General features: G+C 46.5%; 1 protein-coding gene across 5 annotated transcripts in view; it reads left to right on the top strand.

The window, feature by feature from the left end:
• LOC138473193 (VPS10 domain-containing receptor SorCS1-like) overlaps positions 1-12,904 on the top strand; it is a 3,088,785-nt gene that overhangs the window by 1,683,775 nt on the left and 1,392,106 nt on the right. The gene's annotated exons all lie outside the window — the stretch shown is intronic.

Raw genomic sequence — 12,904 nt, 5'->3', positions numbered from 1 at the left:
AGTGAAAACTGAACAGTGAAACAATGCAATATAGCCTTTACTTTTCAGTTGTTCTCTCCTCTTTGAGAGATATAAATCAATTCCTGAAAATATGCTTCGCAGGAAGCGTTATATAATAAATTCCAATGCAATCCATTTGCTGTACATCGGGTGTAAAAGCCATTGTTTGCTTTGCCATCGCATTCTGATGTGAAACCAAATGTTCTTCTGAAGTGGAGATGCTATTTTCGCTTTGCTGCACACTTACCCCTTAGGACAGCTGTAAAATGAGCTGATACATACGAGGAATTTTACTTTTTATAATTTCACTCCACTTTATTAAAACAATGACCCCCTTAGTCCCATGTCTGGCATGACTGTGCCTGTTTCTCATAACAACATGTTACAATTAAGTCAATTGGGGGTTGATCATTGTGTATTATTGAGGATTATAATATTACAATATTGGGGATTCAAAACAGACATGTACCTCTTATAGGGCTGGAGGAGAGTCAATCATAGATTAGAGGTGTTTGACATTTCATCTGGCTGTCTTTTCTTCCATGAGGAATATGTAGGTTTGTTGGGTGTCCCTACCCACGTTTGAGCTAACATGCTGCAACATTTGGTGCTGTGGGCTTAGAAAATCCAAGATGGCCAAAAAGCCCACATGTACGCCAGAATAGGAAAACTGTGCAGTACTGGCATGGAAAACATCATGATGGACAGAACTTCCCAGAAAATGCATAGGGAAATGCATGAAGAATAGGCTGCCACCCATTTTTGCCTATGTTGTGAGCACAGGAGGGCACTGCCTAAAACCACCATTGGGCTACCCACACAGTAGCCTGAAACCATTGGGAATGGCAATGCTGATTGCCAAAAGCAACCTAGAATGGTGGGGAATTCATTTTCTTAAATCCCAAAAATGGTTGCATTACCAGTACTCACCACTATCAGAAAGCAGGCGTTTTAAAACCACCAGACTTTTGTGTAAAACTGAATAAATGAAACAAAACCAGACCAAGGAAAGACTTGCTAAGAGGTGGATACAATGTAAAACTATACTCTGAAATGACTTGAAGGAAGTAATTATTTAATGTGTATGTAAAAATCGTAATAGACTTAAACTGGGGGACAAAAAGTGACATTTAACTGAAACCTGGCTTAATGAAACTGAATTCTGCCTGACATCTACCCCCACAGGAGTTAAAACCTGCTCAGCCACTCTTCGCCTTGCCAAAAGGAGTTGTCACCTCTCTGATTAGATTAGGGGTGGAGCAGCTACAGGGAGTTGAACAAAGGCCTGTCCTGGGCCCAGGCAGATGTTTTATTAGGGTGGTCGTAAATGGCTTCCTTTTGAACAAAGCCCTTCCTTGACTCAGGCAGATGGTTTATAGGGGAGGTCGTAAAGTGGCTTCCTCTTGGCAGAACCGGGGAGGGGCAGCCCCTCTGAGGACAGGCTGACCTTAAAGAAAGTGGATAGACTGGTTTCTCCACCATGTGACCTGGGAAGACACACCCCTGTTGGCCAGAATATGATTTTAAGAAAGATGTATAACTCATGGTGCGGACTTGTCAAAATTAGCTAAATGATACCATAATTCTTGTGATTTTTCTGCCCACATTTTAAGAGGTTTTAGGACCTGGTGGTATGATCTGGGGGGGTTGCTAGCAGAAAATACGGTTTCACTCCAAATGTCTGCATGTTAAAAATCTGACACTTCATCAATTAATGTCCACACTCCTTGCGCACATGTGTGTAATTTGGGTAAATGTCCGATATTGCGAAACCAGTTAAAAAGTGCAAAATGTTGCTATTTCTGAATGCAAGCCCCCAGGAAAAGCAGAGTTTGAACAGAGTATACCTCATGTGATATGTGATGTGTGCATGTAATTTTAAACAACTGTGTATCTGTGCAATATGTATTTGAATCAAATATAGATTTGTGGGCAAACTGACCAGGGGAGGATCCTCTGACCCATAAAACCTACAGCATCACTCTGACTCACATTTCCTTCCCCCAATCATGGGAGTGGGGAGAATTGGGCCAATGACAAGTAGAGAGGGGTAGGCTTTGCTAGGCCCAGGCACACACCCATTTTCAAAACACATAAAAAGAGACTGCTGGGACAGCTAGAGAGATTCAATTCCATTTGCTGCAGAGCATGCTGACCGACGACTTCACATCCAGAGATCCTACACTTAGACTTCCAAGCTAAACAGAGACTACAGAACTTTGAACCAAGAAGGCCCACTGCAAGCAAAAGTATTTGTCAGCAGGCAAAAAAATAATTTGCAGACTATTCACAGCCGGGCTCAGCTGTTGATTCTGGTATGAAACCTTGTGCCAGAAAGCTCCAGAAGCAGTGCTGTACCCAGAGAAAGCAGAGCAGTATCCAGAACTAGAGGCCAGAGATCCAGAGTGACCCAAACTGCTGTGAGCAGAACCAGAGAGCTGACCCAGACCATTGTGAAGTGCCGAGACCAGAACCAGCGTCCAGTCCAAATCCTGACCAGATCCGTGGCGAGGCCTATTACAAAAATATATTGTGAGTACCTAGCAGAACTGTGCAGAACCAATCTCTTAGTTAAAATAATCTAATCCAAACTATTTTAATCTAACCAGAACTGCCTCCTAACTGTCACCTGTCATTTGTAAAGCTGCACCACTGTCATTTGTCAATTCTGCAGCTGCAAAGCTGTCACCTGTCATTTTGAGTTGACTTTAAATCCGAAAAACGACCTTTATTTAATCGTCCGTATCTCTGGAACCGTTTGGGCTAGGAACTTGGTTTACTTTCCTCTGAAAGCTTAGAATCTCAGCTTTGCAACAAGCTTAGAAACGACTTGCTACTCCTTATACTTTTTCCGTAATCACAATCCACGCACTCGCGAATTGTGCCGCGATTTGCGATTTGGCCCGATTTCTTTACTTGTAAAAAGATAGCTGCTATTGCCTGTGTTTCAAAACTCCTATCTGTTGTATAAGCTGCTGGGGGGGGAATTGAACTGAATTCTATTTGATTGCATTCCTAAGAACTGAGTGCTCTCCTCTTCATCTCCTTACATTGCATAAAGGGGGGGGGAATTGTCCAAGAAAGTGATTACATTGTCTTTTGCTGAAATCCTATCAAGTTATTTTCTGTACTGCAATTTCATTCCACATTGCATCTATTTGAAACCATAAAAGTATTGTTGCTATCTTATCCATCCTATACCCACTCATCATTGATTATAAAGAAGTGTGCTAGTGCCAGACTATCCATTATTGATTACTGCTCAGATTAAGTGTGATATTCAATTATTAATTCATTATAAAAGTGTGATATATATATATATATATATATATATATATATATATATATATATATATATATATATATATATATATATATATATGTATATATATATATATATATATATATATATATATATATATACTGTTTATTTTTTTTTCAAATAAACCTTTTAAACTTGCAAAACAGATCTATTTCTTGGCTCAGTGGGGTCAGGGGGATTCTAAGAGAGGGGTGTTATACAGGGGTTGTCATCCAGTATCTGAACCTGGACATAAAGATATTTCAATAAGGGTTTTTCATTCAGTATCCCATGCTAGGCATTGACTTGGCTGTAGTGCTGGATTGAATCTTCTTACAAATTGGGGGCTCAAGCCGGACATCTGGGTTAGATCTATCACTTGTGCAGCTTAATACAGTGTGCTAACTGACGGGATACATACATCCGGTCGGATCACCGCGCTGTTTTACGCTGTAAAGCACTCTTCAAAGGGACACTCTAAGGAAAAGGTCTGTTTTGCAAAAATAAAATACTAATTTCTGTAAGTCAGGACAGAGATCAATCTCTAGAATGACGACCTTGGTAGACATGAAAATAGCGAGGGAGCACCTCTTACATAAGCTATTTTTGAGAGGTGAGTGGACTCACCGGGACCAAATGGTCTGGTTGCAGGCCATCGCGCAACAGGTCACTGAAACAGGGTCAGACAAATGGAGAGATCAGGGTCCATTACATGTGGCCCCGAGTGAACTATATATGGCTCCTAAAGCCATAGATGAACACAATAAGATTGCCAGGATAGCGGCATACCTGTACCTATATATGGGAGACATGCAGGATAAATGTACTGAAATCCAAGATCTGGCAAATAAGCGACAGATGGCGTTAGAGAAGGTCCAATCTGATCTGGACTCTTCTGTGCAGAGGCTGAAAATGAAGGCAGACGGTACATCACTAAAATAAAAGAGGATATGCATGTGCTGCAACAGGAAAAGGCGGACCAGGATACCAGATTTCTGGCCTTGCAGAAGGAGTACCAAGAAGGTTTGGACTCCCTACTGCAGAGCCAGAAAAAGCTGGAGCAACAATTAGACTTTAACAGGGCATGCACAGAGCAGGTAGCCACCCTGCAAATTCGATTAGACAGAGAGAAAGAGGAAAACAATAAATTGATTCTGAAAGACCTGGATACCCAGGCAGAGTTTGATGAAGAACGCCAGAAAGCTGGTGCCTTTCAAAGGCAGAGGGACGACCTGGCGGCACAGATGCAGGCTCTTAGTCAGGAAAGGGATACTTTAGGCCAGGAAGTCTGCCACTTAAAAGGGAAAATGGAAGAAAATCACCTGGCCATCTAGGGACTGGGTGACCTCCAAAAAGAACACCAGAACCTGTTAGAGCACACCAGGAGGGTGGAGGATGCTCTGGCAAGAAAGGAGCAGGCCAATAGGGATACAGCTCAGGAGGTAAGCCTCCTGCAGCAAAGAGTGGCCCAGTGCTCCAGGACCAATCAGGAGGCACAGAGAGAGAATGAGGCTCTCTGTCAGCACAATGATAGGCTCCAGCACCAGGTAGCGATGCAGGGGAGACTGATAGAGTCTAGTAAGGCCTTAACTGAGGAACTGAAAGCGCAGGCTCTTGCATTGCAACAGGGAGCAGGGGCGGATAGAGACCATGTTCGCTGGGAAAGAGAAACTCCTGAGCATAACCTCAGGAGCCCTAGTACCAGAGGCCTTCATATCTCTCAGTCCCTGGACTCTGCCACCCCCATGTCCCCTCGCGCACATGAGCCCAGGGCCACGGGGTTGGCAGATTACTATCCAACCAGAAGTATGGGGCTCATAGGCCAGTACCTCCCAGGAATGGAGGGGCGGGCATCCGGGTATGGGCACCCAAGCACAGTGCAAATTAGTGGGGAACCCCAGGAGAGTATGCCCACTAAGGGCATCCTGAAAACCTCTGCCCAGTTAGGTCAGTGGGGGGATACCCATCAAATCCTGGCAGCAAGGAGGAATCTGAAGACTCCTCTGAACGGAGCAGGACACAGGAGACCAGGTCCCCACATTCTGCCAGCCATTCCCAGGCTCGCAGAATCCGGGAAAACCTAGAAGATCAGACAGGAACCTCTGGGAGCAGTGCCTCTGAGTCAGAGGATGAATGGACCAGGGTTACCCGAACCAAAAAGGCCAATAAGGCAAAAAGGGCTTTGCTTAAAGACCCATTGAAGCAAATAAAGGCAATAAGGTGTGTCATCACGCCTTATCATCAGAACGCCAAGTATTCCGTTTGGGAACACTTGGAGCTCTATGAGCAAATGATGGAGACTTTCCATTTGAAGGACAGCAGTAGCTGCATCCAGTACGTCAAATGGACATTCTCCCCAGAATACTCCAGTTTCTTTGCGGGGCTGGAGGACCAAAATCATTTAAGATGGTCCACCTATAAGGCGGCTATCTTGAAACATTTTTCTGTTCACAGAAATCCTCAAGAGGCTCGCAAGGCAGCCTACAATTTGCAATGTGGGGAGGATCAGGCCCCACAAGAGTTTGTGCAAGAATTAAAGCGTGCTTTTGCGCAGACCACCAGAAGGGTGCGCACAGACAGCAAAGAGTTTGTTAATACATTTTTCCATGCTCTCCCTAAATATATAATGACCCAGCTCGTGAGAGATTTTCATGAGAAAAGATCTTTAGACTGGGTCATTGAACAGGCTACCTGGATCTATGAGGTGCAGAAGCCTATCGAAAATAAAAATAACGCGACGAAAAACCCCAAAACCAACAGCACCCCTGCTACTGCCAAGGTGGCAGAGGTAAAGGTTGCCCCCGTTTTAGATTTGGAGATGGGGGGGCCTAAAAACCTGCCTGCATCAAATAATTCACAGACCAGAAGGCTCTCGGGCCAGTCACAGACAGGGAGTCGAGGAGGTAGTCCCACAAATGGGGTCCCCCGCTCCCCTGACTATGTAAGTCCCCGCTACAAGGGAAACTGACCAATCCTGGGTTATGTGTGGACTCCTCCAGCCCAAGGGGGGGAATCCAGCCAAGCACCTGACCCGGGGAACTTCCCTCCTAACTTCCCCAAGGAGGGCAGAAATTTTCCAAATCCCGGGCAGAACTTTTTCCCCAGGTATCCACCCAATTTCCAGCCCCAAAATCATCCATCCTTCTTTCCCCAATTCCCTGAGCCCAGACAACCTAATCCGGGAGAGGGGAGGCCAAGGATGGAGGGGTACCAAAATCTTCCCAACCAGGGGTACTACCAGAGAAGGGATAGCTACCCTTCCCGGGATCAGCCCAGGGGAGAAAATAGAGCCCCGTATCAGCCTGAGCGGGTTTCACAACTTGAGCGCCAGGTCCAAAATATGGCACGAGATCTGGGTCACATACTGAGGGCTCAACAGAACCCTCAGATGAGCATGCCACCGCAGAATGCCCCAAACTCGGGACCTGGTGCTCCAGAACAATGACGGGGCAGCACCCCAATAACCCACCAGTTCCCAGGGAGGAGGCACAAGGGGAAGGGGGGTGTAAAGCCTTAGAGGAAGCTTCCTTCCCAACTTGTAAACTGCCCCTGGAAAACCAGGAACCGGAAACAAAATCTCCTGCCCCTGAAAGCCTGCCTCTCAAGGAGCAGAGGGGGGGTGGTAGAAACAAGGGACCCAAACAGACCCACTTTGTGGAGGAGGTACAGATCTTCCAATTTGAGGGAGAGGGATCCTCAGAGGATCCTGGGGAAAGGATCTTCTCCTTCAGAGATGGGGGAACTCCTCCCAAGGAAAAATGGGTCCCAAGGGATTCCAATCCAGACTGGGGAGATGTGGAGACTGAGCTACCACCGCCCATCATCTCATCCCAGAACTGACAATACTGAAATCCCCTGGTTCAAACCCATCCTGGATTACTGCCTCCAAAAAGAGGGGGGCGGCCCAGAACCGGAACCAGGGGAACCCACGATGGCTCTGATCTCCAGTTGCCAACTTTTTCTTTCAGATTCCCAAGACTCTCCACAGAATTCTGCCCAAATCTCTTCTCTCGCCATGTCCAAAACCAGAAAATTAGCCCACCAGTTGTCCAAAAATGTGCATTATCTGTGCCCCCTTGAGGAGAAGGAGGGAAGATACTATGCCCTGGTACAAGTACAGGGGCAGGGTACAATTTTGGCACTGGTGTACACTGGATCCCAAGCTACCCTTCTGTCCGAAAGGGCCTTTGAGGAACTAAATGCAGGAAGGGGGGAGTATTACCATATTCCTCTCACCTCTCTTCCTGGACAACTGCAGAACTTTGACGGGAAGGAAATTCCTGTTGAGGGGACTGCAGATTTGGACATCAAAATTGGGGGACACAAGGTGAAACACCCAGTCATAGTAGTGACTCCAGAGGGCACCCCTTGTTTACTAGGGAATGACCTCCTGAGAAGGTTGTCACCCCTAATAGATTGTGTAAACAAGGTCCTCTGGACCCAGACTAGCCGACCAATAAAATTAAAACAGAGTGTCAACCATGTTAGTTTAAACGGCACCTGCCACATGGTTGAACAAAAATCTGACCAAGTAGAATTTCACTTCCAGAACAACCAAATTCCAGAGGTGACAGTAATAGCAGTAGGACAACAGACTGGTGATGGGGGGTCCTCTCTATTTCTGAAAATCAACCTTCCTTGCAGTTTAAGGTGGTATTCCACACTGGAAGGAAACACCCTGAAATTCTTTACTAATCCACAATCAGAAACTCCCACTCCTATAGTCCAGAAAGATGTGAGATCAGCTCAGAGCCTGGCTGATATTCAGCAAATTGGAGAGCCGTTGTTCATCCCTGTTCAGTTAAATGATGGGAAGGACTCTGTTCTCGCTCGAGTGTGTGTGAACAACGGTAAGAGCTTCATCAGCGAAGCCATGTTCCGCCAACTCCCAAAAGATCCAGCCATTCCCACATTCAAACTGATAGACAAATGGGAAAGGGACCTGGAAGCACCTAATTCCAAACAGCTCCTGCCAAGCAGGTGTATGCTCAAAATCTCCATTGGCAACAAGAGCATAGTCCATAATTGTTGGGTCGTGCGAGACGTCACTGCTGCCTTTTACTTAGGCAGTGACATTCCCAATCGCTTTGCCATTAGTTTGGACCTAATAAACTTCAAAGCTTGGTCCCGAATAGCGGATAATCCCATGGGCTTTGATGATCCAGAAAAAGCATTTAGGTCAGCTCAATTGCTACCTTATGCAGTTGAAATTCAGATTAAAGAGGAAGTCACCATCCCAGAAAGGACCCGACAATTCTCCCTGGAAGTGAAAGTTAAAAGAGGACAACATTTGAAAAACCCTCATGCTTACATACATCTAAATGCTTCTCTCCAACAGCAAGGGTTGGGGGTAAACCCAACTCCATTAGTCAACATAGAACATGACACCATTCCAATAGAGGTGGCTAACAGCGACTTAAAGAGTATTACTCACAGGGGTCTGCAACCTGTGGCTCTCCAGATGTTTCGGACTACAACTCCCATGATCTCCTGACATTGACTATGCTGTACAGGCCGGATGGGAATGGTAGTCCAAACACATCTGAGAGCCAAAGGTTGCAGACCCCTGCGTCTAGCCGCAGGCACCATTATTGGAATGGCGGTTGATGACCGACATTTTTCCATTGATCTAGGAAAAGAACTGTTAGGCCCAATCCCCAAGGACTGTTTTGACGGTGACAGTGAGGACAATACAACACCAGACAGGATTTCTACCCGGCATGGGGGGAACCTCCTGGTGTACACTTCATGCCCCTATGGTAAGGAAGATGTGACTTGTGACTTCAGGAGGGATGAGGTGATTTTCCAGGTCCATGAGGGTTGCCTTTCCCATCTGAAGCCCCCAGACCAAATCAGCACTCTGACCAGGGACTTCTCCACCCAGCTGGAGGAGGCCACTGAGATAGCCAAACCAGAAGTCTTTCCAGGCTTCAGGCAGATGGTGGAAGAGAGAGTCAACCTAGCTGATGCCTGTGTGACTCTGGAACAAAAGCAAAAGTTGAAACAAGTTTTCTTGGATTTCTAAGATCTCTTTGTGTTAGACTCATATGACTGTGGCCGCACCGACATCCACACAACAACAATCCCCACGGACCCTGGCATGACTCCGGTGTTTATGAAGCACTATCGCTTGCCTCTCGCATCAATGGAGTCCCTTACTGAAATAATTAAGAACCTGGAGTCCCGGGGAATAATCCGTCCAGTTCACAGCACCTTCAATAACCCGGTGCTGGGAATATTGAAGCCAAACGGCCAGTGGAGACTCTGCGCCGACCTCAGGGAGCTCAACAAACGGGTCCATACTTCCCGATGGCCTCTGCCCTACATTGACCAAGGGCTGGCCCAGATCCAGGGGTCACAGGTATTCACTGCAATAGACCTGACCAATGGATACTGGACTGTGCCTGTCAGTAGGGAGGACCAATACAAGCTCGCTTTTACCTTTGGGGGCCAGCAGTACACATGGACCCGGACTCCCTTTGGATACCTCAACTCCTGCAATGAATTCAACATTTTCCTACACAAGGCAGTGCCCGACCTGGGTGCAAGGGGTAACCTGGTTTATGTAGATGATGTCCTCATCAAAAGTTCATCTGTGGAGGAACACATAGCGGAGATCCGTTATGTTCTGACACAGTTGAGCGCTGCCGGAGCAAAACTTTCCTTTCAGAAAGCACAGTGGTGTAGAACCTGTGTTAATTTCTTGGGGCATGAGATTACTCCTCAGGGTCTCTGTCCCCAAGAAAAGAAAGTGGAAGCACTCCAGAAACCGAAAGACCCCACGATTCTGCGGGAACTAAGGAGCCTCCTTGGACTGACTAATTACAGCAGACAGTTCATTGAGGGCTACGCAAAGATCACTAGACCCCTGATTCATCTCCTGAAAGGGGGGGTCAAGTGAGAATGGGGTCCAGAACAATCCGAGGCAATAAGACAACTCAAAAGAAGCCTCTCACAAGCGCCTTGCCTAGCTTACCCTGTCAGAAACAAGGAGTTCTTCCTGGAGACAGGGTTCTCTAATACGTGCTTGAGGGCAGTATTATACCAAAAGCATGACAAGGTCAATAAAGTAATCTCCTATGCGAGCAAAACTTTATCCTCTGTGGGGGAAAAATTCAACGATTGTGAGAAGGCACTCCTGGCAACGGTGTGGGCATTGAAGAATTACCGCCTGTTTATCCAGGGGGAACACATCATAGTGGAGACTCCACACAAGCCTCTGCAACATCTCCAAAGTGACAGAATCCGGGCCGGAAATGTGAGTAATTCCCGAATTACTTCCTGGATTCTGTCAATGCAAGGCTTTCCTGTGGAGGTCAGATATGGCCAAAACAAGAAGATTCCCCTCGCGCACGGTCTGGCTGACTTGCATGATTGTGCCAGAGAAAACTGTCTCGAGGACGAAAGTCTAAAAATCAAGGACAACACGGAGGCATACCTTAATTCTCCACACAAAGTCTTTGAAGAAGACAAGTGTGAGGGAATGCCCACTGTCTATGTGGATGGATGCTCGTACCATGTTGACAACGACGGGGAGAAAGAACTGGTGGCTGGCTTAGGGAATGCATGGGTGAAGGAGTTCCCAGAACCCTCCGCTGGATACAAAATTGGTCCCCGAAGTAGTCAGGTGGCAGAATTGATGGCTGTGCATCAGGCCATCCTCACTGCTGTCCAGCATCAACTCCACAAACTGGTCATAATCACAGATTCGGATTATGTACGGAACGGGTTCGTGGAGCACCTGGTTAATTGGGAAACCAGAGGCATGTTATGTGCTAATAACAAACCCTTGAAACATGGGAAGTTAATCCAAAACATTGATGATCTGGTCACATCGAATGGGGTGACCATCTACTGGAAAAAGATCAAGGGTCATTCCAAAGTAGAGGGACCAGACAAAACTGGAAATGACTTGGCTGATCAGCTGGCCAAAACCGGGGCCATCCAAGGGGATCTAATCGAAATAGAGTCCCTGTTGGGGGAAATCCAGGTCACTGCTATCACTAGGTCCCAGACAAATGCTCACAATGATCTTTCAACTGTCCAATGGAGTAAGGAGACCCCTGATGCTGATTTGATTACAGCTCAGAAGGGGGATCCAATTATTGGTATGTTTTACCAACACCTTGAGGACCCTGAGAACTTTCCCCTGACAGATACCGATTACAACAGGAAAGAGGACCTTAGAGTGTTGATGAAATGTCCAAAAATGTTCCGGATCCAAGACGGTTTGTTGGTAAGGAAATCCCAAGCTGGCCATGATCAGTGGGTGGTTCCTACCTCCTTCCGAAGCCTGATGTTAAGTCACGCCCATGATGCGGCTACCGCCGGTCATAGGGGGTTTCATACAACACTTGAGATCTTAAGAGAGGTTGCCTACTGGCCACACATGGGCCAGGATCTCACCAATATTTGAAGGGTTGTCTTGTGTGTGCACAATTTCAGCCAACATCCCTCACACTCCGGGCGCCTCTCCAAAAGATGGGAATGACACTCCCATGGTCAGATTTACAAATCGACTTTGTAGGCCCCGTGATTCGCTCCGCTAGGGGGAATAAGTACATGTTGACTGTGACATGCTTGTTTACCAAGTGGGTGGAATGTCTCCCAGCCCCAAACTGCAAGGCAGAAACGGCAGCTGCCTTGATGATTAACCACATCTTTTCCCGTTTTGGTCTACCTCAAAGGATTGAGTCAGACAGAGGTAGCCACTTCACCAGTGAAGTGATGGCAAAGATGTGGGAGATACTGGGGTCAAGAGAAAGCTACACATTGCTTACAGGCCAGCTTCTTCTGGAGCAGTGGAGAGATACAACCAAACCATTGTGAGCATATTAAAGAAGTTTGTGGCAGATTCTGGGCCAAGTTGGGATATCCGATTACCTCTGGTCCTAATGGCCATCAGATCTACCCCTTCATCTGCAACCAAAATATCACCATTTGAGTTGATGACTGGACGCAAGATGGTGCTTCCCCAGCATTTGCTCTACAGAACCCAAGAGCAAACGTTGATAAATGCCTCCACAACTCATGAGTATGTGGAGAATTTAAGGAAACACCTTCAGCATGCTTTTGCCTATGCTCAGCAGAATCTAGAAAGATCAGCCGAGAGTATGAAGACCCACTATGACCTGAAAACTTCCAGGAAGGAATATCAGGTGGGGGGGCGGGTCTATTTATACAACTTCCGAAGGAACCAGACCAAACAGCGAAAATTTTTGCCTACATGGAAGGGACCCTTTGAGATTATAGGCAAGATCTCCCCTGTGGCCTACAAGATCCGCATCCCCAAAGGCCGTTTGGCAGAGGGGGAAGACAAGTGGGTCCACATAAACCAGTTGAAGTGTTGCCATCCCAGGCACACTTTGCAGCAACTGGAGGAGTCCTCTGTAATCCCAGAGTGTACCGCTCCAGAGTAATTCAATTCCAACCCTAAAATATCCTACACATAGCCTATCAAATTCTGTGTTTCTCAAGTTTATGTGTTCCTGTCGCTTAATTTAAAAAAAATGTGCATGTTCATATCTGTTGAGTTCTAAAATATATATGCCACCCCATTATATCAATGGTGGGGGAGAAATGTCCATGAATAGGTATTGCCGA

Source organism: Ambystoma mexicanum, chromosome 8 (genome assembly GCF_040938575.1).
Source record: "Ambystoma mexicanum isolate Mex_15411 chromosome 8, UKY_AmexF1_1, whole genome shotgun sequence".
Lineage (NCBI taxonomy): Eukaryota > Metazoa > Chordata > Amphibia > Caudata > Ambystomatidae > Ambystoma > Ambystoma mexicanum.
The sequence above is the reverse complement of the archived record's forward strand: the minus strand, read 5'-3'. Positions and strand labels throughout refer to the sequence as shown.